The sequence below is a fragment of the Harpia harpyja genome, chromosome 4 (genome assembly GCF_026419915.1).
Source record: "Harpia harpyja isolate bHarHar1 chromosome 4, bHarHar1 primary haplotype, whole genome shotgun sequence".
Taxonomy (NCBI): Eukaryota; Metazoa; Chordata; class Aves; order Accipitriformes; family Accipitridae; genus Harpia; species Harpia harpyja.
Window position 1 is genome coordinate 29068999 of NC_068943.1, and position 22397 is coordinate 29091395.

At 44.2% G+C, this 22397-nt stretch overlaps 1 protein-coding gene across 5 annotated transcripts in view; it reads right to left on the bottom strand.

Annotated features, from left to right (window-relative positions):
• The window catches only part of ELF1 (E74 like ETS transcription factor 1), a 94335-nt gene that overhangs the window by 49137 nt on the left and 22801 nt on the right, over positions 1 to 22397 (bottom strand). The window contains exon 1 of one of the 5 annotated variants that reach the window (XM_052786048.1): positions 21995 to 22066. The exons of 2 other annotated variants lie outside the window; for them this stretch is intronic. The gene's annotated coding sequence lies outside the window, so the exon portion shown is untranslated. Of the gene's footprint in view, positions 1 to 8211; positions 8363 to 17504; positions 17760 to 21994; positions 22067 to 22397 lie in introns of those variants that run through there. 2 more of the 5 variants (XM_052786046.1, XM_052786047.1) reach the window with 2 other exon arrangements.

The following is a 22397-nucleotide window of genomic DNA, read 5'->3' on the forward strand; positions in this document are numbered from 1 at the left end:
CTTTTGGTGCAGTTGTTTTGGCTACCAAAGAAGCAAAAAGCCCACAACCTCCCACATCCCTATACAACAATGGGGTATGCAGAAGTGCTCCTTCTCTGCTTCCAGTTCAGTCACCTCCACCCACTATTGCTCATCACCACCTCAGTACTGCTGGGAGAGTATTTAGCTTGATCTTACCCTCTTCCACTGAAGGCCAAACAAACGAGATTAACTGCCTCCCCCCTAAAAAGGACAGTGTCCCCCAGGCAGTGCATAGGGAGCTCGCACAGTCTGCCAAGCTTGCGAGAACTCAGCAGTCGGTCTACCAGCCTGGGGAACACAGCAGCACTAACCCCTCGGTCTTGCAAAGATAACATCTGTGCACAGTTACTGTCAAAAAGCGGGGAAGTGTACGTGCAAGTCAGGCCTTCACCACCTGAAAAACATCAGCCACAAGCACACCGACACATAGAGCTTCCTAGCGACCGACAGCGTGACTGCCAGTCTTTCTAAGAACTTCTCCGTGATGGGCTACCTAAAGGTCTCTTATCCTAACAACCATCAGGTTTTGTTATGAAGAACATTTCCGAAAGCATGGCCTTGTTTAGCAATATAATATGGATCCAAGGAGCAGCTTAAAACAGTAGTAGCAAAGACCTGCTTCTCTTCTTGCTACTGCACAGTGGTACAGATGCATGCTAACCTCCAGTAAACACAGGGGCTGGGTGGGGAGTGTGGTTTGCAGGTCCAAACTCTTGGGAATCACTAACTTTATCTGCCCTTTGATTCTGCCTTTGTAGTTAATTCATCACTACTGGTAAAGAGAAGGAAAAAATGAGGTGCTCACATTTCCCAGTTGATAAAATGAGAACAAGGAGACATTCAATTAAGTCGAGAAGCAACTAGTTTTGAAAAGATGAAAGGAAAGCAATTAAAAATGCATCAGCCTAGATGTACTTGCTCAAACTCCTTGCTACAGACATGACAGAAGTCAAAAGCTTAGGAAAGTTATAAAATGTTTTAGAAACAGCTCAATGTAATTAGACCAAATCAGCCTCATTACATAAGGATTTCTTTTTAAACAGAATGGAAAAGACCTGTCATAACACAAGACAAACCTCCAGTAATGCTGATCGCAACCACACATCTCCACAGGTAGGATTTTGCTGTAATTTTTTCTTTGTAACTGCTTACTTCTGGACTCATGTATTCTCCACCGGAAAAACAGTAATATATTAAACACTCCAAAACCAGAATAGATTGACTACAAGTTTGATATGACGCTGCAAGCATCCGCACAGTCTAGCTCATCAAAAGGTAAGTGATACTAATTATGGAGAGAAAGGAAAACAAAAGATCTCTCGTTACTTCCTCTCCTGCAACACTCAGTATACACTATTTTATCCAATAGTAAATTTGCAGAGCCAGGATTGGTTTTATGTGTTGTCATAATATAACAAAATTACCAGCATTAATAAATAACATCAGTATCAAAGATATCTTACTATTTTTTATATTGCACAAAATCCCCAAAAGCCGGTTAAAAAAGATACCAAGAAAACTGTAAATTGATAAAATCCCAAATCCAGTTCAGAAATTTCTGTAAACCAAATTAATTATTCCAGTGACACAGAATAAATGTTTTAAAAGGCACCCTCAAGTAGTTTCTGGCATTTAATAGCACCTTTTAAGGAGCATTAAGACCACAATCCTGTAAGCAACTGTAACAAGAGAGCTGCAGATAAGTCAAATCTCACTGGTTTCAAAGGGAAAGGGTCTCAGTACAGAGACAGCTGAAAGTCTGAGCTCCAAGACAGCTAAAACAGGATATGAGGAAACTCGCAAAAGAGGGTGGCGGGAGGAAGAACTGCTTGACCCTGAGAGGTTTTGCTCTTTTGATTAACACATACACACAAGAGAATGAAGCGGTGGCAGTGGGAGGAAGAAAGATCAGGGGAAACTAAATGTAATTGCTTTGGCTAGGTGCCAAACTTCACAAATTACCAGTTGCCAGTCTGTACCCAATACTGATATAAAACTGTCAACCATTCTCTAAAAATTACTTTACCCACAAATTAGTAACGCAGTCATTGTTTTTAAATCACCTGCAGGTAAAAGTTAAGTTTACCGAAGAAAAATCTGCTGGCCAACGACATAGACATTTTTCTTTTTTAAACTGGAATGTAAATACACACAAAATATGTACATTAAAGGGGGAAAATGAAAAAAAAGGCCAGCGGAGATCAGGTTCAAGTCAAAAGTTTCTTATTCCAGGCAACCTTTTCCAGCCAAGTGTCAGTAATTCTAGATCAGGGAGTTAAACTCCCACAGGACTTTTTCAGCATTCTGCAGAAGATGCTACAGGACCAAGCTCATTAACAATCCCGGTTACAACTTCTGCAACACAGATTTTTAGCATTCTGCGGCTTTCCTTTTGCAATTAATTTATTTTTAAACTCTTCCAACTGGACTGTCAAGCACAACGAACAAAACATTTAAATAAGTTCAAAATTGCTCTGTTGTAGCCATAAAAATACTGTGTGATTTGCACTTCTATGTTTGAGTATTTCAGCAGTTTCAGAAATCTGAATTTGATTTAATTCATGTGCACCAACTAGAAAGGGGCACAAACTAAGCCACACAGAACTTGCTGAAGTCTCCCCTTTCCCAAACACACACAGACTTCAAGCCTCAGTTTGGTACTTCACTCCTGTCGATGATGTGTACATTCAAGGCTGCATTCAGCAACTCTGCCAAGTTGAGAAATGTAAAGGTTCTTACCTTTGCAGTGTCTTTAAAGAATCTGTACGAACACAGAACAGATTAGGCAATGTTTCTGTGTTTGCCTCTCATTTGCTGTCAGCTGTCAGCAATATGAACAGTCGAAAGGCTCTGGAGCAGGCTGGTATTAGTCAGCTAGACTTGAATTTCCAGTTCTTTTACATTGCTGTCTATTTTCCTTCATTAAGTTAGCCTGTCCTACCCTGGTATCAGATTACAGGGAGCCAACATTTATAGCACCTTGCAAAACAGTCGCACATATCACATACCTAAGTCTGCCTATACCTGTTGCCCTCAACGTTTAACCCTTACTACCAACACGAAAAACTTCTATTCCACAATGTACCACCTAAAAAACGTTTGCAGCAGAGGAGTCGTTTTTCCTTCTTACCTGACAGCTACAGGACGGCATGAGATTTCGTTTTACAAACTGGAGGACACGGGCAGGCTACGCTGAGAACAGCGGCTCCGAGATGCCTGCAAGAACGAACCTGGAGACCCAGCAGCAGAGAGACTTCTCCTGCCTCCAGTGAGAACCATGGCCTGGAAGCACTTGCTGCTTATTTTAGCAGGTCTCAGAAACCCCAAACGGCTCGTTCTGGGTCCAAGATCATCTCATTACCCTCACTTCTCACCTCCCTTCAGACCATGATGCTAGAGCGGGAGGCAGGCCAGCGTGTTTCCAGCCCGCGACCAGCGCGGCGCGAGCAGATGCCGTTTCCAGCCCACGGCCCTCCCAAGGCCACTGGCTTCCCTCTGCCCGGCCAGGACACCGTGCTGCCCTGGACTTGGCTCTTCCACCTTCTCCCGGAGAGCTTTTAGCCCACCTTCCCTTTCTGGAGGGTGTGCTGCTAATCCTACTTCCACAGTCTAAGGTCTGCAGCCGAGACCGCAGCGAGTTAAACCCTACAATGCTGAAAAAAAGGTAGCAGCGATTTCTCTCTTTATGCAAGGTGTGTGACCATCCCTTTGAACATCAGCTGTGATGGTGATGCTTCAGAGGACTACACAAGGTATTTTATGTGGTTTTGTAGGACAGGTACCTTTGCTTTCCTACACGCACATCATACACCTTGGAATTAAACAGAGTTTCAACAAATAAATATGCATATTCTTACAACTCACCCAGGGTTCTTCAGGCAGCCTCCTTCTTGGGACAAGTGGTTCATTTTGCTGAAGCTGAGAGTATAAGCTAATACACCATTACACTCATACAAGCGAGCTAACCCCGAGAGCACAGATGAAACATGCAAGAAAAGTTTTATCTGCATGCTGCTTTAACCTAAATCTTTACTTCAGTAACTTTTTAACCCTTCAGACAAGAATCACAGACCCAATCAAAGCAAAGCAAAAAATAAATGGCTAAGAGGGCTTGTGTTGAGAAACAGTATGGCCTGTATCACAAAGCACGGCAACTAACAGTCATCTATAAGCTGCTTTCTTAACACAGCGTTACACAAACGTTTTGGTCTTTGAGAGATTCCAGATCAGTATTTAAAAGAGCACTTACATTTATATTTAAGTTAGCATTGTGGTTAACGATGATGAGTGGGTAAAAAATAGATTTTCAGTCTTTCTTATTTATAAAGCTTATCAGTTAAAACACATTTTTGCAGACTGTGCCTGAAGCTTTTTAATCTATTCGTCACAAAGATCCTCATTTAACTTTACCCACAAATATAAGAAATGAAGTACTCAGTTATGCATTTCCAATGGTTATACCACAGGAATTCTTCAGTGAGGTTTTTCACACCAGGCAAGAGGTGACCTTTTTTCTCTGGTCTGTAATCGGACACAACACAGTGCCATACGGTGCCCCAACACGCACCTTCCTTATACATCCCAAGGGTCCATTTTGTCACCCGTTCAGCCACAACCATCAAGATTACTTCTTCTTGTAAGTTCTTTCTGAAATATTTTGATGAGTGAACTAAGACAAGTAGTACTGTGAATTTTTTGTTTTTAAGGGCTTGGAAAGTCCAATACTATTACTAACACAGCCAGAGAGTTATTTATGAGTTTGGGACAGGAGAGACACACCTCCATCAGCAAATCTCTCAGAAAAATTAAGACAAATCTCCTACTTCGTCAAAATCACAAAGCTGATGTTTGCACTAAGCTTTCATACAGATTCCAAAAAAACCCCAAAAGCAACAAAAAAGCCCAACCCAAGAGTGAGTGACAACACCTCCTAAGATTTCAAAAGCAGAAATACTTGATTCAAAAAAGCCTGTAGAAACAGGAATTAAAGGTAATGTAAGAAGAGGTGCAAAGTACCAAACCGTACCTACAGTCGGGCAGATTGATAAGGAACAGTTGCAGACAGGGAAGTCAGAGATGTCAGTCAGACTTCATGAACACCCTCCCACTAACCTCCAGCACCGACAAGTCTGGGGGTTTTTTCCACTGTTTGTCTTTTCTAATGGAACTGTCTTGTTTTTTTAGCATGAGCGCATTCAACTTTAGTTTTGGCTTAATCAGGTTCATTACTGTAGCTCAGACAGGGTTCATGTAAGAAGAATTCATGTAGGCCATGATGGACTTGTTCTCTTAAATGGGGCACCAAAACAAACTCCACACCTTCAAGAGAGTCTCCCAAATCAAGGCATGGGGTTTGTGACTCCTTTCTGAGATGAACTCTTCTGCCTGATTTCTAGTGTAACATATTGTGCAGATCATTGTAGCTTCAACTCGTGTCATCTATAGGCCTACCAAAAAAGATACTTAAATTTATTCAAAATTATAGAATGAGGGAGCTAAGCTTTTAAACTCACAGGCAGAAGGCTGTAACTGTATGTTTTCCCTCAGCATGAGACACCACTCTGAACTGGTACGTGCTTTCTGCACGGTTAATTCATACCAGTGTTCCCGGTCACAGCTCACCACAGAGAAAAGCAAGAAGCAACAAAATACTCCAAATATGTTCAAGTAAACACAATTAGTAAGCTCTTCTGCAGCATGCAGGAAAGGGAGCAAAGTCACCCGCCAAACAGTTTGCTCTGAACTCAAGAAATACTCTCAAAACATTAGTTTAAAACTGAACTTGAGATTCGAAACAACTTTAAGAAAGCACCAACACACACACACATAGACAAGGAGGGACGTGGCCTTGGTTAGGAAAGGTATTACATAGCCAGAGGGACTTCAAAAAACAAAACAAAGCAAAAAAAAAAAAAAAGACACTGAACCCTAGGCTCTCGCTGTAACTTGTTTGGTACACAAACCACCTTGTTACTAGACAGCCAACTACTTATGGGCGTGGAGCGCACAGCACAAAGAGCTCTATGTGCAGGTTATCCCAATAATCTCATCTAATCTAGACACACTGAATATACCTCCATTGTACCCGGAAAAAGGAACAGAATCATCTCGTCTCTAAACCTTCCTGAGAGGATGACTTCAGCCCTGCAAAGAGACCACAGTTTGGGGTTTTTTCATTCCCAATCTTTGTCATTATCTTTCCTTCTTTCACCTATTAGCATCTTCAGCATTAACTCACTTCATACACTTTAAGAATATTGTTTTGAGAGGTCAATGCTTCTACATTTCTCTTATTTCCCTCTTGGAAATGTCTGCCTCATTTCAGCCAGCTTTTCAAAAGGTAATCATCTACATCCAGGTTCCAGGTGCTTGCCAAGTCAGACATTCACTGAATGGTTGTGCTGTTTTCACAGAATGGTTTGGGTTGGAAAGGACCTCTAAAGATCATGTAGTTCCAACCCCCCTGCCATGGGCAGGGGCACCTTCCACTAGACCAGGTTGCTCAAAGCCCCATCCAACCTGGCCTTGAACACTGCCAGGGATGGGGCATCCACAACTTCTCTGGGCAACCTGCTCCAGTGCCTCACCATCCTCACCGTAAAGAATTTCTTCCTTACGTCCAATCTAAATCTACCCTCTTTCAGTTTAAAGCCGTTACACCCCTTGTCCTGTCACTACAGGCCCTTGTAAAAAGTCTCTCAGTCTTTCTTATAAGCCCCCTCTCTATTTTGAAGGCCACAATAAGGTCTCCCCGGAGCCTTCTCTTCTCCAGGCTGAACAACCCCAACTCTCTCAGCCTTTCTCCATAGCAGAGGTGCTCCAGCCCTCTGATGGTTTTCGTGTCCCTCCTCTGGACCCGCTCCAACAGGTCCATGTCTGTCCCGTGCTGAGGACCCCAGAGCTGGATGCAGGACCACAGGTGGGCTCTCCCCCGATGGGAGCAGAGGGGCAGAATCCCCTCCCTCGACCTGCTGCCCACACTGCTTGGGATGCAGCCCAGGACACGGTCGGCTTTCTGGGCTGCGAGCGCACGTTGCCGGCTCGCGCCCGGCTTTTCATCCACCTGTTCCCTCAAGTCCAAGGATGTGGAATACGGTGGTGCCTTTGCCTTTTAAGCCTGCATAGCAAGAGTGGTCATCTCCTGAGCCGAGAAGCTGCGTTTTTTAAAACAATTGCCTTCACCTACTTGTTCAGTATTACCCTTCCCCAAAAGCTGCTGCTGGGTTAAATCAATGAGGTGCTGAAGGCTGCCTAAATTGGAGAAGGAGCAATTAACAGCATTAAGAGTACAGGCATTTCTGCTGTACTGAACACCTGTCCAGGACATAACATGTGAGAGATCTGATTCACTTAAATGTCTGCAGAAAAAAATCATAGGTAAAGAACCAAACAGAGAATACTCCATCTAAAATCATGCCTTTAAAACCTCTGCAAGGCAAGAGACTGCTTACACAGTTACAGTGGAGAAGAACATTCACCCAAGCTATTATTAAAATACTTTTTAGGCTGCCAATTTTAAGGCACTCTAAAATGCAATGTATTCACTCTGATTATTGTGCAAATGTGTGTGCTTCATGATGCTTAGCGTTATTACAATAATACATTAACTTGCAGCTATGTAGGATAACGCAGAAACAAATATTCCCATGCCATTTGCACATTTTTCTTCTTACAGATCAGTGTAGCTTAAATGTTATGTTCTAAAGTATTTGCATGGGGTGGGATTAAGAAGGGAGACTATTTGTCTGGGGAATTTCAAACTAGTGAACTTGGCTATTAAGAGAATATAAATTATCTCCTGACTTGTTGCTAGACTAGCAATTCCCACCGAGGGGTTTCAAACAGTGATGAAACATGAGTTAAAGACCAACAAGATTAATATAAAAAGGCAAAAAGATTTCTCTTAAGAGTGATGTGGAAAAGGAGCGGGGTCTGCAAAGGTCCCTCCAGGGAAGGCAGCGTCTGGACAGGCCAGTATTTCTCATTTCGTAACGTCTGGGGAAATGTTCGCACTGAAGCCTAAGTCATTCTCATATGAGCACACACCTGCTCCTCGGAGACACAGGAATTCACTACTAATGAACTAGACACAGAATTTATGAGTGTTACATGAAAAGACCTACAGAATCGGGGTATTCTGGAAAGTTTCAGAGCCCCCACAAAGCAGGTGTAGAGAAATTCAAGCCTCACCTCTTCCTCATTTCATCATTCAAGTTCCTGTGCCTTTTGCAGAACTAAACAGGGCATCAGAGCTGGCTGCTGCGCACGTCCCTGTGCCATCCAGCCATAGCCCCTACCGCAGGGCTCCGTGATCCAGCCTGACTCGCCAGCTGCAGGGGGAAACAAGGCAGCACGGGTGGGGGGAACCAAATTGACTGGGGAAAACACAAAATTGCCCAGTCACCTTGGGCTGAGTAGTGTGCCCAACTTGGTCTCATACTGCAACAGAAAGCAGCGCAACCTCACCCCAGCCACGGGCTCACGAACCTGGAGACCTCTTTCTACCTCCTCTCAGCTCCACAGAACAAATAATACAGATATTACAGCACCCAGGCTCATAAAGATTTTGACAGCTTGTCAGCTCAAATGACGACCACTCTTGCTATGCAGGCCTCAAAGGCAACAACACCACCATATCCCACGTACTTATTCACGCAGACAAACATGCGCATGCAAACATGCGCCCACGCACACACATGCACTTGCCCTCTCGCTCAGACACTGTCTGAACAGGGCCACTGCACAAGTTCACCCATGCCTCCCAAAAGACAAACCCTGACAGTGTCATGGACAGGAGAAGGGTCGAGCAGGCATGCACCCACACAGCTTCTACCATCAGGAAACAATTTTCTCCTGTGACAGCTTTTCCTCCTTTGACCCACAAAAATAGGATTTTTCCTGACAGTTGAGTCCTCTAAAATCAGAATACTTCTAAAAGCCTCAAACACCATCATAAGAAAGGACTTTGGTTGCTCCCATAGTCAATGGGAGGAAAGGTGGGCTGCATCTCCTGGAGCGGATGGTTTTTCTCCACTGATTACAGGACAGCAACAGAGGCTAATTAAGGTCCTTCCTTGAGTCACTTCTCTGACTTGCCTACATTCCCAGGAGTTGATCCAGGCCTCAATTCCTAAAATCACAGAATGGTCTGGGTTGGAAGGGAACTTAAAGATCATCTCGTTCCAGCCCCCCTGCCATGGGCAGGGGCACCTTCCACTAGACCAGGTTGCTCAAAGCCCCACCCAACCTGGCCTTGAACACTGCCAGGGATGGGGCATCCACAGCCTCTCTGGGCAACCTGTGCCAGTGTCTCACCATCCTCATAGTGAACAACTTTCTTACAACTAATCTAAATCTATCCTCTTTCAGTTTAAAACTGTTGCCCCTTGTCCTGTCACTACAGTCACTGGTGAAAAGTCTCTCTCCAGCTTCTTGTAAGTCCCCTCTATATATTGAAAGTCAGCAATAAGGTCTCCCTGGAGCCTTCTCTTCTCCATGCTGAACAACCCCAACTCTCTCAGCCTTTCTTCATAGGAGAGGTGTTCCAGCCCTCTGACCATTTTTATTGAGGTCTCTGAGAAAACAAGCATACGGTGTGCCTGAAGCAAGTACTCCAGCCTTTCTCACAGCGCAACAGCCTCATCATGCAAGGAGCTCCTCAGCAGACATCAGCTCTGTTATGAAAATTTGCAAATTATCATAGAAGCTAGAGATTAAAAGCATTTTATCCAACTCTTCTACACTTTCCTCTCCCAGCATGACATTCAACCTGTACAGAGTCAGGAAAAAAAAAAAAAACAACCAACAAAAACCAAGAGGAAGCAGAGGTCAAAGTGGAAGATACCTATACTAGTACCATAAACAAGGTAGTGCAGGGAGAGGTTGCTTTACATAGTTTCTAATCCATCCCTTCACTTACCCTCCAGCCTCCTTTTTCTTCTTTTCTGTTGCCTAATATTTGATCTAATTCCGTGAAGTCTCAGTTTGGTTTGCTGTGATTGCAGATGCAATAAATTAATATCAGAATTGTGGGTGGGTGGATGGGGGAAAAAAACCGCCAACACTATGCCTTTTTTCAAGGTGCCATAGACTTCAAGCAGAGTTTCTTGGAGGTTTTACTGTGTGTTCCCCCCAGAGGGTTGTGCCTCATTTGTACCTTTCCTCTCTCAAACAAGACAGTACTGAGAAAAACAGTGCTCAAAACTGAACGAAAAAAAGGTCAGCAGAAGCATCCTGTCGCTGTGAAAGGCTTCCAGCCCAGCTATGTTAGAGATGCGAGACCTGGTGCCTTTCGCAGAGGCAAAATGCAGAGTTTTGCCCTTGTGGCGCCGGCTCCTGGCCCTGCGGAAACCCGGGGGGACCAGAAGCTGCTCCCTTGGGGTCAAGGCACTGCCGAGAGCTATGAGCGGTGCCTGCCTCTGCAAGAGCAGCTCTTCTGCTGAGCGCAGAACCATCTCCTCCCCACCCCTCGCGCAAGGTGCGATGCATGGTGCTTCATAACGCAACGGAAGTCGGGAGAAAAAAAAAAAACAACAACAAAATCCAACCCCCAACCCCTTACTGTTCCAGTCTCACTGCCCCTACAACTCTTCTACTCTTCCCCACCCAGAGGATGTGCCCCTCAGGCTGAGAGCCTCTATTTTAAAGAGCATGTAGTACAGAAACATTTTATTATGCAGCAAAGACATCTCTACTCAATGCTGGCTAGTCAACGAATAAACAGTTAAGGGAAAAAAACCCAATATTCTGGGAGTTATGCTGTCACATGAGGAAGAAAAGGACATCCGATCAGGCAAAAAGGCTGAAATGAATCCACACAGTTTCAGTTCTAATATAATTTTGATGTGCAGAGTACTCGGTTCTCTAAAATCTGATGCTGGGGAAGATATTATTAGAGTTCTAGCTTCAATAAGTTAACTGTGTTGTAATAACATGCCTATCTTCAGAAATCATGAGATCTACTTAAAAACCATTACGTCTTTTACAATAGAAGGTTTTATGTGCCTTTTACTGTGCACTTGTAAGAAGTTGTTTAACTGAAAGCCAGAGCTGCCTCAGAAACACACAGATCTACAAGTGGACTAAAATGAAAACAATTAATAATTTTTAAAAAATCACTCCAAAGATCACAGGATCTTACAATAAAAACTCACCAGGTCAAGTAACGTGGCAGTTATCTGCCCAGAAAGATATTAATGAAATTGCATGACTTCACACCCAATCTGTCTGTTTCTCATATGCATTTAAAAACTCCTACACTGGCAGCAGTGGAAAAAGAAACGCTGGACCTCAGCTCTCAATGCATTAGTATAACTCCCATGGTTACTCTTTTACACTTCATGCTTCAAGAGTTCCAAGTGCTGCTTTCTGTTGAACTAATTAAATTCTGATCTTTACTCTCAGGTATCTAAATAAGGGCCTCAGACGGATAACAGTCAAAAGCGTACGGGCACGAGTACGCTCTTGGGAAGACTGCTACGCAGTGACTGCCCGGGGCAGACAGCGGAGTCGTCATCTCTGGGTGCATCTGCTCCCCTGCTCGTGGTTTAACCGACAGGAAGCGCAGCCGAAGATACCAGGACCCAGTGACGAGTGTTTCCTGCCTGCACAGCCACGTCTCCCCCACTCCGCACGCTTGTCACCCAGCACGCCTGCTCCTTCTGCGCGGGACGTGGGAGAAACTCCTCCACGAGGGGGAGAAACTCCACGACACCTTCTAAAAAAAAGAAAAAAAAAAAAGAAGTAAATTAAGCCCACGCACAGAAAGCCCATCAGCTGGATGGATAAAAAGTCATTCGGCCAAGCACGTTGAAATGTGGCCCCAGAAGGCCACCAAAGCAGGGTGTAAAACGCTGGTGGCATGTTCTCATCCAGCATGGCCCAGGACAACACGCGAGCCAGTCTGGAGGTTTTAGAGTCTGGCCTTCCTCAAACGGGCTTGTACCCCACCAAGAAACCAAGTTACTTGTCTTAGTAGATGAAGAAGCAAACAAGCAGAACGCTTCAGAAATTAACCACAACCAGTGGCAGAAACCACACTGCCAAATACAGCACCAGCATGTCTACTTAATGGGACCACCCTGTCCTAGAAAAGGGGCCAGGTTAGATGATCTATGGGGCTTTTCTAACACTAATACCCAGAGTAACACCTGCTAGTCTATCACAAAATTGAAACGCTGAAGAAGTGTTTAGTACCAGCAGGATAAGCACAAGAATTAATATAGCTTAAGCAAGCAAAGAACCAACTGCTAGACACAGCAAATTTCAGTGAAAAGCAGAAACTCCAGCACAGCTGTAATTTCTATGGTATCTATATATGAAGCAATATGCTATACTCAGCCCCTCTCTACGTAGTCTTCTGCTCAGTCTTAGATTACCCCATAATGTCACCTGTCAGAAAACATCTCCTTAGCCAGCCTAAAAACTATACTTCCAGGTAGGATAAGAAATTATTGAGATGGCCCTGTATCCTTCCTCCACCAATGGCCAACTAGTGGTATAAAACTGAGGAGAAACGATTTTGAGCTGTATCTGCAGGGCTGCCAACTAAAACAACAGAAGACACGTCACTCATGTAATTAAGTTGGGAAATATATCAAGTGGTAGATATCTAGTAGATTTAACACTATCATCTACTGCTATAGCCTAGGAGCATTTTCTGCATAAACTTAAAAGCAGTGAAAAAATCTTCATTGGATTTCACGGAGTTTCTGGCACATTTTACCCTTTACAGAATCAATGCTCTCCATCCTACCATACTCTCCATCCTAAGGTGCTCTTCAACCCCATTCCAGAACAGTTGGGAACAAAGATGCCTTCACATGGTGACTGGCACTGTTAGTAGAACAGCCGTCTCAAAGTCAGTGGTCTGCAATTTCCTGAAAATGACCAGGCTCCAAATTCTCCTCATTTCCAACTAGAAACCAATTCTGTAACCACGTTCCTCTGACAGAGCACGCTTTGTCCCCAGCTTTCACGTGCTCCCATCGGAGCTCTGTGACCATCTGGGTTATCCCAGCGAACCGCAGCTGTCCAGTGCTTCAAAAGACAAGACTATGTCACTCCACGTCACTGGGAACTTGACCCCTTCATGCCTTGAAAGTCAGAGCGAAAGCCCTAAACCAGGACCCATCAGACACTAAGAGAAAGCCAGTGGAAGAACTTGCAGCAGAAGCTCGCTTCTGCAGCATTTCTGTCATCCGCTTAAGACACAAGTCCCACCCTTGACAAATACTCAAGTTATCCCAAGCAGCCAACAAATTAAAAAAAGATACAAAGTAATGGTTGCTCAAAAGCCTTTCTGAACAAAAAAGCCTTGCAGCGTGATCTGAACCTTACTAAATTTTGCTGGATTGGCAAAAGGACTTAGAAGAGAACTGAAAAAAAAAAAGTATTTTCCATCTCAGATTCCAACAATACTATGTAGCCAACAGCATTTTTGTAGATTTGCTTCTTAGTTTGTAAGTCACGTTGGTCATATCTTGCAACATGTACTGGCAAGATTCAATGTTTTCCTAAGAAAACCGGGGTGGCAGATGCTGACACTGATCCAGAAATGGTTTACTCTCAAGCTGGATATTCTTTTTAACCCTGAAAGTTCATCTATGTACTGCTAATGAACTACAGATTTTATTACAGCAAACATTTCAAAATTCTCATATGTATTTATTTTCATGGTGTATTATTATTGTACTAGTTATAAGCACAACACCAAAGAACTTGTATTTACAAGCATAATCATCTCTATTATATTGACTATACACTATGAAATTAGCCAAAAATTTAATGTAACATAAGCGTAGGGCTGGAGTAAAAGTGGGGGTGTTCTTTTATAAATTATTTTGAAGAAGTTTAAGATCATCTAAGTTTTCAAGCTCTGTATATTCTAAGCAAAAATGGAAAGGTAAATGTTGTGGTATTTATATTTATAAAAGAAAAACAAAAATCAGGATGTCTCAGTTCTTACAAAATTGAAAATTTATTCCTCGAAGCTGCTGCTGCGTGGCATCAGCAAGGAACCCGCATGCTCCAAACAGCCTGCATTTCTGCATTTCTTCCTCCGACTCGGTTACAGCGAACAGGGGAGGAATGGTCTCCACAGAACTGCTTTGCCTGCAGAACAGCTATGAGTCAACTTGTCTCATGTCTCTGCAACTAGTAGCCTAACTGCTACGGTGTGGTTTTTTGGGGAGGTAGGAGGGATCACAGCTCACCGAGTGCCTTATAGAGAGAGGAGCAAAAGTGAAACCGAGCTGATCGACACCCACTGACCAGGCTCCCCAGACAGCAAGAAAGAAACAGCCTTCGCAGATTTCTGTTTGTTTTAACCAGCTTTGACAGAGGGGAACATGATTTTTAATTCTACAGGGTCCCTTTAACAAACAGCCCAAAGAAGAAATTTTCCAGATAACGAAGGAATTTTTTACAGTGTTGACTTACCAAGCAGAGCACAATAACCAGCTATTCTGTTTGCACTACGAGGCAGTACAGTGCAATGAGTTAATAATTTATCACGGCATTGCTCTTGGCAACTGACCATAATCAACTTTTAAAATTCTTCCTTGTTCTTACATTTTTAGTCTCAGCAAGAATATGGCATCCTTAGAGCTTCAGCTCTAGCCGAACATTTTCTAGCTGAGGTAAGAGGTTTAATCTTTCCGAACACCTGCTTTCCTCCTGTATTGTTTCAGGCTCAGAGCAAAGGTCGTAATTTCATTTCAATAACCTGATTTAGCAGACAGGAATAACTAGAATATTTCTAAACAAAGCAAGAAGTTCACATTCTTTCAAAAAGACGCAGCGGTGCGCTTCTCATCCCTGCATTTCCTTCCCCTTCTTCTCCCAGAAGGAAAAAGAACAAAAAAGCCCAAGCTTCTCCCTCCACCAAAAGCTTTTATTTGCGCATGTTCCCCAACTAACAAGCAAACACCTTTTCCCCCATTTTATATTATCAAGACTTATGCCTCTACATAATTTGGGGCAAAGCCTGATTTATTAGTTAACACACTCTTCCTCTCAATCAGAAGCATCTAGCTGTGGTGTTCAGACAACTCGTTTGGAAAACACATTTTTGAGAGTTTAGATGTGACGTGTAGGAGAGAGTTAACTGTCCTAATTATCACTTCGTTGAAGCTTTGGCTGTGGAAACAGTCCTCTTCCAAGGACAACTGTGCTACTTCGTCCTCCCCCTTATTTCTCAACCCCAGCTCTTACAAACTCCACAGCTCCACCACTCCGAAACCAATGCCTAACCTGGTTCAGTCAACCAGCCCACCAACTTCCCATGGCACAGACACCTGACTTGCCAACTTGGCTCATCTTGGCTGAACCAGATAAGGGGTTGCTCACACCAACAGTTCGGACGGTGGATGGGAGGGGAGGGCAATAAAACACTAGGAAAAAAACTATGCTGTCAGTGAGGAAAAATGAGGGTGGCACCCCGCAAGCATCAGCGAGGTAGCTGGATGAGTGCTCCTGCCATGGAAACATCCAGGAACGATCATGCCCACCTCTAACTGTTTCACTAAGGGTACATTTTAAATTAAATTAGACAAGTTGATATGCTCACAAAAATGTACATCCAGAGTTTAAATTGCAACTTTAGCTCAACTAGTGCAGCTTACTGTTGAGTCAAGAACCTAAGGGTAAGCTAAGGGCCCGGGCAGATGCTAAATGAGCTGTTTGAGGATTTACAACCCATCACCTCCAGGATAGCTCATTATCCAAGTAAAACTTGCTCGGTCCAAACCTCCCTTCTGTGCTTCAGGGCATATCCTCATAAACCATTGCCGTGTGGGTTTAACGGGATGTGCCAGCAAGGCACTGGGGTGGTTAGCACGCAGTCTTCACTCAGGAGTAAAAATGAGCAGCTGGGGTGAGGCTGAAGCACCTTCAGCCTGCACGTAAACTGGGTAAGTAAGCACAGGGTGTGTGGAGATAGCGGAGACAGCACTGAGGCACTAGCATCGTTCTCCCATCTAGTTAGTAAATACCAGGCTTGTTCACCACAGACGGCGTAACAGGTTCTTCCAAGGCAGCCTCTGTCAGCAAGCAAGCTGCTTTCTCCAGTCTTCTTTTTTCCTGATTTCACCCCACCTAGAGTTCCTCATATAAGGCAGCAAAAATGAACCCACAAAACTTCCCACTGATTTTTTTTTTTCCCCCCTTTTCGCAGACATGCTGCATCCATGCAGCATGTACGGATCAGTGGTTCTGGGTCTTTTCTCTCAGGGCGGCGGTTATTTTACTCAGCTAGCTATTTGCAACTACTAACTGCTACTGTCTCTCCTCTCAAGTGCACACATTTTAAAGCACAGTACATGAATAAAATGTCATCACAGCTCTCTTGTTTACGAAGCCTGGCAGTAAAAATTAACAAAATGCTTCCTAAGTCCACCTGAACGCAGGGCACTCGTAAGAGAAGCTTTAAACATTACAAACATCGGAATCTAGACACCAAATGTACCCTTTCTAACTATGTGGCTTTGAAAGTATTAAACCTTTTCTGCAAATATCCCTATTATTTTTAAACAAAACGTTTGCAAGATCGAGCTCTTACCTTGTAGTTTGGCAAAAGTTTTCCGACATTTCTTACTGTTGAGAATTATTTCTAGTCCATTACCACTGAAACAACATTTAATACAGTTCATTTGAAGGACCGTATTAAAAGAGAATTAGCTTTTTATAAAAACAAACGGTAGAATGTTGTATTACATCAAGCGTTCACAATTAGACATACGTCTTTCAGAAGTGCACAAGGAAAATATTCTACCAACAGTAACTTTCTTCTTGGTTTTCTTCTCAGGAAGTCCCTCCACAGCCCATTTTTAAATGGTCTAAATTAATGGCTTTCTATATTACAGCTCCATCAGACAAATTGAAATTGTATTTCAGTTGCTTCAAAAGCAACTTCTTTCATTGTTCCTTTTAGCTGATACTAAAAGAAATATACTTTTTTTAATAAAAAAGGGCCAGTATTTTTAAAAATGCCACAAGCCATCCCTAGCAGTCCAACTTGAGACTGTTTCTCAACACAGAAAGTTTCATTTTCATTCATATGTCTAAACCACCTTTGTAAAGAAAAAAAGCCCCCGAACAGGCACTTCCTCTCTACAGTTCCTTCTTTTCTCTTTTTGAAATAAACAAAAGTCAGTTGTTGTTTTGAAAAAAACAGGATGGCAGCCCCTCAGTAGCACACCACCAAGGGCGTCTGGAGCTCCTTGCTGGGCTCACAGAGCTCTCGACAAGCTGGTTCGGAGGCACCGGGAGACAGGGAAGTAAATTCTTGCAATTTGTGCAGGTTTGCCACCCTCTGCATTCCACGGCATATAAGCTTCATAATTATTTTCTTGATAACTAATACCCTCGTTTGCATGCTTCATTTACAGGCACCGTGACAAAGCTTGAATAGCTACAGACAGTAAATAGTTTACAGAGGCTCTGGAGAAGGGGAAGAAAATAACAGCACAAAACAGCAAACTTACTAAGAGAATGGGAGTGGATAACATAACCACCACCTCCAAGGACAACGTCAGGCAAAATTCTGCCTTCAGCAGACAATGTGCAAGCCCTGGTGCCTTCAAGATACAGTTTTCATGAAAGTTCTTCCTAAGAGGGTCATCTTCTGGTTGGAAAGACAGCCTCCACTAAAAACAAACCATGCCATCACATCCTTAGGAAACTATTCTTGGTAGCTCCAAAATTATCTAGTGCAGCACATGTAGCATGCACAAAGAGGAGAAAACTAACAGCATCCTTGTCAGCCTGCTTTTAACTTGAAATTGAGTCCAGTTGGAAGAGCAAGTTAAACATTAATTTTCTGACAGCGGTCAGCCCTGGGTATCACAAGTTGTAACCGTAGTTTCACAATCACGTTTTGCTGCTTCTTTCCCTAGCTGCAATATAAAACTGAACAAAGACAGAGATAGCTGGGAACTGGAGAACAGCAGAAGTGACTCGATACAAAGCTCATAAAAGCAAGGTAGCTTTCTCCTAACCTGTCAGCTTTATTAACTCTCTCAAAAGATCCCACGAAAAACACAAGTAACTCTAGAGGAACATATAGAATAACAAAAGAGTACATGCAGCCACAATATATATTAACATTTTTTTTCTCTCAACAGTAGGCAACAATTTGAATCAATCAAGCTCACCCCTTTCTTCCAATTCTGAAACCCTGTCTCATCTGGGATGACATTTATACTGAGCCCACTTAAGAAGTCAAACCACTACCATGCAAGAAGACAAGTGAGGCAAATGCGGAAGGAGCTTGCAAATGAAACGATGAGACCGTTAGTACACTAACGGTAACCTCTGAAGAAGCGCAAAACATTGCCCTCAAAATAAAAAATATATTTGGTATATTCACACAGAAATGTTGACGATGAGTTAAATATAGGGTGTTCTAGAAATAGACTAAAATGTCTAATTATAGAAGCGGACAGTGACATTCAATCCATCTACAACCAACCCTTTCCCACAGTTTCCAACCTATGTATTTAGTATTCCTATTCCTAGCTGATTTTCTTAACTGTAATATTTTTTCCCCCAACAGAGAAATAAATAATTTTTACATGCAAGTTTAAGAATTGGAGGTTCTTTCCAGGCTAACAAAATTCTACAGGCTACAATATTCACATTCAAACGTGAACCTAGTACAAAGTCACACGTGACCCGAGATGACTGATCTAAGGACAAATAAATGACCTGAGCTCTAGCCATCGGATTCATCACCAAAGATAGCTGGTAGGTAGTTTGGGCCTAAGCACATCAAGGTTAGAATGCATAAACTTTAGTCCCTATCTAATGGGATCCTTTTAGCACAAAGGCTGACACAGTGGGAAGCTTTGCCGCACGACAGGCCCATATTGAAGAATAAATTGTTTTTACCTCTACACAGATTAGCCTTGTCAGGTCAGGAGAGGGAGAATGTCTAGAGCCTTTCATGGCTGCTGTGGACTTTTGATAAGCAAAAGACTTCAAATTTCAGTATGTACAGTCTCTGTCAACCACTTTATCTGTGAAGGAACGTTTAAGGAAGATTTAAGAAAGCAACATTTAAGTAAGATTTAAGGAAGCAAATAATCTCTAAAGCACATCAGTAGCATTAAAAGGATAAGCACAGTAAATCACTGGCGTATGGTAGCAAAGTTTCTGCGCTTACAGAGCGGACTGTAACCCAGGCTGGAAACATGAACTCCACCTCCTGATGCTCCCGTGCTGAATCACTCCAGCGGGGGAAAGTCCTTGCTGCTCCTCGCACACCCAACAGAACTCCAGAGAGTTACCAAAACTGTCAGTGAAAACAACAAAATCTGCCAGCTAAAGCTGAGAAACTTCTGCTAATGCTTGCAATAAGTGAAAGCTGTTTGGGAGATCAAAGCTTCTCCTCTGATATCCTGCGTTTTTCTTACAAAGTCTCTTCTATCAGCTCACCGAACACAGTCCTACTGTAGTTACCTCCCTTGAATACAGCTGTGCTGAAAAGAGAGAAAAGGGTATGCTTACACACCTCGTGGCTGGGTTTTTTTTATACACAGAAGTGTCCAAAGAGTAACACACACCACTGAAGTATGAGTTTGCAGCAATACTGAAACATCAGGCTATACTAGGCCAACAACATTCTTCAAATCTGGACGTTTAATTCTTTTTTTTTCTCATTTGAGTGCCAAGATCACAGATTTGGTAATTCTCATATTCAACAGATGAAAAAAAAGAGCATATTAGAAAACAGGCACTTCTGTAAAACCATGGGTCTGGAAATAATGTTCAGGCTAACCGGCATCTAATGATACCACTCCCATGGCTCATCTCTCAACAACCACAAACTCAATCCAAACTGAAAGATCCCTGCCTTAGAGTTGGGGGGGCAGAGGGTGGGAAGCAGGAGGTTGGGGTTTTTTTGGACAGAAACACAGGTTTCAGCTATAAAAATCAACAAAAACTAATGCCATTTCTCTGTCCCTTCTAATCTACCTCTCTGCCTTCTACAAGATCTGTCCAAGCTGTCATCTGTAAGGCTTGGAGGACTTTCAAATCACTTTTTCCTAGCTCCACCACTGCACCCCAGATACTTCCGTAGCCCTGGAGTAGTCCTTGTGCAGCAGCAGGAGAGCCTGAACATGGCAGCTTTGACTTCGAAGAGGAACTGTTGCTCCACAAAGCCCTGCTCGGGAGAAAGCAGCAGCAGCTACTTACCCTTTAGCATACAAGTGTTCTGCCCAAGATAAGCAGCTGCAGGTTGGAAGTCGACTTAGGATAACTCAAGTTTTTAAGGCTGGATGTCTCGACAGGGTCTGGTACAGCAGAAAGAAGGGGAGGAAAGAGGTAAGGAAAGGGAGGCTTGTGCTCTGCCAGTTGCAAGCACAGCAGACAGTTGTCGCCTCAGCCCTAAGATCTGAAAATAAAACTCATGATGAAAAAAAGGAAGGTGCAAATACCTTAAAGAATTTTTCAGTAAAAAACTTCTATCACTAACTCAAAACAATTTTTTTCCAAGTGGTTCCTCTGTAGTTTTATCATTTTGTCTGTGAAGTTTTCAACATGAAACAATGCACCAAAAAAAATCTCCCAAACCCTTTCAAAAACTGTTGCTTTTAGAAAGAAAAAAGACAAAACATACAATCAAAAGATGGTAAATAACACACCATACCGTAAGATGCAGAAGGAAGATATGGGTGAACACTGGCAGGGCTGAAGACAAGAGACAGCCTCACCCAAAACATGACCATTTACTTAATGGTTGCCTCCCTCTCTCCCTCCCCTGCAACCGATCACAGTATTAAGCAAGACTCCATTATACTTCTCAGATATAGGCTCCATACGGTAAATGAAACTAGGAAGTAGTCCCCGGTGCGCAACAGTTTGAGCTCAGTAGGAAGACAAATTCAACTTTATTTCTCAACTAAAAGACTGACACAGAGAGCCCAAGTTATATACACAGACAAAACTTCTAAAGATATTAGCCTGCATTTCTGTTCAACTATAAACAAGGTGGAAACACTTACTCTTTTCCAAAATGCTGTGCTAGAGTTCAGAAGTACATAATTAGGAGAATCAAGGTGGTTTTCATCCACTGGGAGTTTAAAAAGCAATTTGACATACCGCAATTACCTCCAGGATTTTCTTCTCCCATTACAACCACCACTAAGCCCATTTTATAATTGGTCTGTCCCTCTGCCATGTACACCATCCCCATTACTGTCGTTTCTTAATCGTTTTCAGGAAAAGGTGAGTACCTGCCCATTTCAAAACAACTTAGCTCCCTCTATTTTAAAATGACACCTCGGTGCCTGCAGCTGAATGAGTTTGTTTCGGCAGAAACAGAACGGCAATTTAAGGTCACGGGCGTAGAGAGCGATCCATCTTTGAAACGACAAACCTGCCATTTTAAAGTCGCTCGGGACCACGCCGGGGGAATGGTGGAGCAAAGGTGCTCAAAGCCACAGCCCCGATTGCTAACACTTTGCCCGAACCACTTTGGACCATGCTCTACTACGTGCTAACCGGGTCCAGGTAAACGTAGCCTTGGAATAAATAGAACTGGTTTATCGTACAGTCAGCAGAGCGGTGGCTGAAGGGGTCAGACCAGCAGCCTGCCTGACACCTCCGCACGCTTCAAAGGCGACAAAATTATAAAACGCAGCACGATTACCGACCAGCTGTAACACCTACGAAGCGTGCTGTCCGGAGAAGCACAGTGTCGGCCGCAGTGCCCTTCGCGCTCAGCTACAGGCAGCTCACGGGGCCGCTGCCCCGAAACGCCGCGTTTACTCGCGGCTCAATTTATTTTCTGTTTTTCCCAATCGCGCCCTGGTGCCGCACTTTACCAGAAGTTCCCTCCCCACCCCGGCCCTCCCCAGCCGGCTGAGAAGAGCTGCTCCAGGCGCACGTCGAGGCGGCAGAGGCCGGCAGCCCGGGAAAGCCGCCGTCCCCCCCCCGGCCGCCCGCCCTTCCCTCCCCGGGGAGCACGTACCGCCTCGCCGCGGGACCTGCGGCGCCGCCCCGGCCGCCCCGCAGCTTCGTGCAGCTAAAATGGCTCCTGTCGGGGGGGGGGAAGTGGTGCCCGGGTCCCGGCCGGTGAGTCACCGCGGGGCCGGGCGGCTCGACGCGGCTCGGCTCGACACGACACGCCCCGGGCGGCGGCCAGCGCTCCGCCGGGCCCGGCCCGCAGGTGGCGGCGGCCCCGCTGCGCTCGGCGGGCTGTGCTGACGGGGTGCGTGGGGGAACGGGCAGCTCGGCGGCCGGAGAAGGGCCGGCCGGCCCGGCTTCGCGCCCGGCTTCGCCTCCCCTCGTGTGCGCGGAGCCCGACCCAGCGTGGCTTGCTCTCCCGGCTCACACAGGCGGCGGGCTCCCTCGCCATCGCCCCGGCCGCTGAG